Source organism: Palaemon carinicauda, chromosome 23 (genome assembly GCF_036898095.1).
Source record: "Palaemon carinicauda isolate YSFRI2023 chromosome 23, ASM3689809v2, whole genome shotgun sequence".
NCBI classification, from domain to species: Eukaryota; Metazoa; Arthropoda; class Malacostraca; order Decapoda; family Palaemonidae; genus Palaemon; species Palaemon carinicauda.
In genome coordinates this window covers 41,294,331-41,299,330 of record NC_090747.1, presented here as the reverse complement: position 1 = coordinate 41,299,330, position 5,000 = coordinate 41,294,331, and positions in this window count along the sequence as shown.

Genomic DNA, 5,000 nt, shown 5'->3' with positions numbered 1-5,000 from the left:
TATCCTTATACTTCATCTAAACTTCCAAATTCTAAAGATTATTTTGTATTAAGTTCGCCCTTTATTTTTGAGCCTTAGATAATTTCTTCTCCATCGTTGTTCCATTTCTTTTATAGGATTCATTTCCTAAACTGGAAATTATTCCTTCTCCTTAATGGCCCTAAAACTATGCCACAACTCACTTCTGGTACTTCTTTTCCCTTGTTTGTAACGGGTATCCGAGGGGATTTCAACTTTGCCTGTCTCTTTTTCTATGACCAATTACTTTTTTACTCTTCTTTTGTATTTAATATGAACTGCAGCTGCATAATCTCTTGATTAATTTCAGCAAGATAAACGGAGACCCAAAACAACAGAAATATTATTGTGAAAATATCATGAAAAGTTAGAAACTTAATATCAGAATTTTATGGTAAGGTGTTTCGATCAATATCATAGGAACCTCTTTGAGGATGTACCTCTTTTTTTTTCAAAGCGTTCTTAAAAAATGAAAACAAATTTATTATAGAGCAAAGGATGATCCTAGATTTTAAATAGTAGAGATTGGAAGTATATTTCCATGGGTTTGCATACTCTTGCTTGCATCATTTTAAACAACGTTTTTATGTATTGCAAGAAATACAATCCACCGTTTATAGCAATGGTTCATACAGATAAAAATTGAAACCATACTTATTGCTTAAAATCTCTAAATTCTATATACTTTGCGTGTCGATATTTTCATTTGCATTTTCTAAATCTTTCTATTTGCTTAAATTTTAGGCAACTAAAATAGTACTGAGAATTCTTCTTTCCTCTGTAACAATGGCTATACATCATATCAACCCTGATGATTAATTGACCTTTATCTACTTGCTATAAGTTACAATATCTATATTTGATTTTTCTTAATCTCTCATAAGAATAATGGCTAATCTTTCTGAATGTTAATGCAATTGTAATTCCAGCCATAAGGCTGTAACCTACAATGTCCCTCAGATAACTCTTTAAGAGCTTAACCCTGGATAGGTACGGTCCTCGGACACCCCTTTAAGGGTATACTCGGACGCGAACGACCCCGACGCCAAAAAAAATTCTTGAAAAATCAGTTTTTGTAGTAACCTCCTTTTTTCTTTTGCCAAAAAAAACTTCAATGAATGCTTAAAACAACTGTATAGATAAATACTACTCATCTGCAGAAAAACTATTTATTATAAATATTTTAAAAAATTAAGTAGAAAAAAAAAAAGACCTGACATAAAAATTCATAAAAAAAAAGTTTATACATATATACACAAATCCTTTTAGGAATTGATTCTTGAATGTTTAGGACACATCTTGATGTATTTTGGATGAAGTCAGACCCATGGAGGTGAAGATCTGAAATGAGAAAAAAAGGGTAACTTTTTTTGGCCAAAAAAATTTGTCCAAATTTCATGAATTTTTTTGGGTACCCAAATGAAATAGGAAGTGGCTAATTTTTTTAGGGAATAAACATATGTTATCCTAAAATAGAAATATGTAAAAAAATCTTCATTATTTTGTAAATTACATTTATATCAGGGGCCATATCTAAAGGTAATTTTTTGAGTACTTAGAAATTCCGTAAAAAAATACATATATTTAATATATAATATGATATTTATGCAGGTAAAAATATACCAAAATATCACAAATTCTATAGGGAACAAGAATATATATAGATAGGGCAGCTTACGCTTCGGATATGTCCACAAAATGGCCGCCAACCACACTGACTCAGACTCCCTAATCTGCCACTTGAAATGTAGGAAGGGTATGTCAATTTCAAGGTGTTATTTACTAATCTAATTATTATTGGATATGCATAAAAATTGTATGGTGGGTTGCTGGATAATTGTCGATTATTTTACGAATATAAAATTAAAATTCTGACCCAAAAAAATTTTTTTGAAGGGAAATAAAATCGAAAAAAAAAATGTAAAACAATATTTTAGCTAAAAAAATTTGATGATATTCAATCAAAAAAAAAGTAAACAAAATTTTCCGACAAATAAACATCTAGAGGAATCATTACTCTGTGATAGTTCCTTAGTACGTAGTAATTTTGAAAGAATTGGGAAAAAACGAAAAAATGGCAATCACAGGAAAATCGAACACATACCTATATATACGCCATATCTGGCTAAAAAAAAGAAGATAGGCATGGGTAGCCAGATCATCTAGAAACACTTTCCAACACTATAAAATTATAAGTTTTGCGACACTACTTGCCAATTCCTTACGGTAACATGACTAAGCAAAAAAATGCAAAACAAATAAAAAGGGGCACTCGTGGAAAAATTGCCATTCTAATATACGGCATTTCAGAAAAAAAAAAATTTCAGCCACGTGCTAGGCAAACCATCAAGGCATATTTTCCGACAAATAAACATATAAATGAAATATTACTCTGTGATAGTTCCTTAGTACGTAGTAATTTTGAAAGAAATGGGAAAAAACGAAAAAATGGCAATCACAGGAAAATCGAACACATACTTATATATACGCCATATCTGGCTAAAAAAAAAATAGGCATGGGTAGCCAGATCATCTAAAAACACTTTCCAACACTATAAAAATATAAGTTTTGCGACACTACTTGCCAATTCCTTACGGTAACATGACTAAGCAAAAAAATGCAAAACAAATAATAAGGGGCACTCGCGGAAAAATGCCCAACATTCTAATATACGGCATCTCAGATAAAAAAAAAGACATGCACGTGTTAGCCCAACCATCAAGGCACACATTCTAACACATAAACATGAAAAAAAAATCAATAATATACGGCAATTCCTTACTACGTAGTAAATTTTTACAAATATTGAAAAAAAACAGAAATTGGCAACCGCAGTTAAATACCCAATATACCAATAACTACGTCGTATCTGACAAAAACAAAATCACGCATGGGTAGCCAGATCATCTAGACACACTTTCCAACACTAAAAAAGCAAAAGTTTTACGACACTATTTCGCAATATCTTACGGAAAAATGACTTGGCAAAAAAATGAAAAAAAAGGAAAAAGGGACACTCGCGGTAAAATGCCCGACATTCTAATATACGACATCTCAGATAAAAAAAAAGACATGCACGTGTTAGCCCAACCATCAAGGCACACTTTCTAACACATAAACATGAAAAAAAAATGAATAATATACGGCAATTCCTTACTACGTAGTAATTTTTACAAATATTGAAAAAAAAACAGAAATTGGTAACCGCAGTTAAATACCCAATATACCAATAACTACGTCGTATCTGACAAAAACAAAGTCATGCATGGGTAGCCAGATCATCTAGACACACTTTCCAACACTAAACAAGCAAAAGTTTTACGACACTATTTGGCAATATCTTACGGAAAAATGACTTGGCAAAAAAATGAAAAAAAATGAAAAAGGGGCACTCGCGGTAAAATGGTCCTCGTGGTGATGAACGACATTTTAACTAAAAAAAAAAACATGCACATGGTAGCCAAACAATCCACCAAGACTTTCCACAACTGATAACCTATACAAGTTGCACCATTCTACGACAATTTCATAATACGTAATAACTTTGATAATTATGCAAACTACCCTAGAAGGGTAAACTCGGACGCGAACGACCCCGACGCGTCTCAGAAATCGGGGAAGGAGTACAGCTACAGCAATGCACATCTGGACACTACTAGAGCGTGTAGGGGAGACACCTCCTGCAGGTCGATCACCCACAAATTCAGTCACGGGGGTGAGTCACGTGAGAAAAACCTGTTTTTTTTTTACGCTCGGGGTCGCAAACGACCCACCGTACCTATCCAGGGTTAAGGCAGTGGGGATAAAGTATTCCATCACAGCACAACTTCATAAAAATATTAATATTTTTCCTTCTGCCATTCTCCTAAAAGCAAATGGATTATATAAATATAAATATATAGCAGAATGTCGACAATATCATAACTCCAAAAAGTTGTATATATCCCATTTTAGTGAGTGTTTTCATTCACAAAATTCCAGAATCTGTTTAGAAATCTCAGGAACCTTATACAGTTTTTCTTACAAGATGATTGTAGCCAAATAACTATAGTCACAAAACATGACCATATTAGATGAGTTATTGATTTTGTGAGTCATTGGAAATTTGGAGATATACTTGAATGAAATTAATCAGTATACTCAATCGAAAGAAGTGATTAATTGTTTCTGTAGAAGAGACACAGCTTTCGTAAAATCAACTGAATTTAGTCTCATGGTATAATCACTATCTTTATTTAATTTCTACAGCCTCCTCTACAGCAAATGATGACACGATTGATATATGAAGAGATTAGGGTTTGATCCTTCCTAATTTGAAGTATAAATTTATTTCTATTTGAACACAATATTTTGTTGATTTTCTTCTTATATGCCAGTCAAAACCTGCAAACTTTCTCAGTTCGTCAATCCATATTTTTTTCCCTCGTATTATTATTATTATTATTATTATTATTATTATTATTATTATTATTATTATTATTATTATCATCATCATCTACAACCCTAGATGGAAGGGCAGGTGTGATACTATAAGCCCCAGGGGTCCAACAGAAAAAAAAAGCCCAGTGAAAAAAGAAGTCTTTGAGGACTCTTTGTTTTTCCGAATGTGCATCTATTGTCTCCCAACCTTATTATATATACTGCCCTTGTTCATTTCTTTTTCTTACAAGTTGTTAAGGTATCCTCTATATGGTTTTTTTTTAGCGTCCATGTTGCCCTTTTTCTGTCTCTTCTTGTTATTCCTATCATTATTCTTTCAACAACCCTTGGAGTTATAACTCGCTTAAGTTTTAGTGATGGTTGCAAGTTTCTGATGCATACGTGAAGTTGCTAAACACTGCTACATCTTTAACTAAATTAACTACTTCACTGACAAAAAAAAATCTATTTAAGTTTTCATTTCTTCATTTGAGCTTCTTCATGCTAATTCTCTGATTTGTTTATAGAGAATTTTTAAAATTTATATATATATATATATATA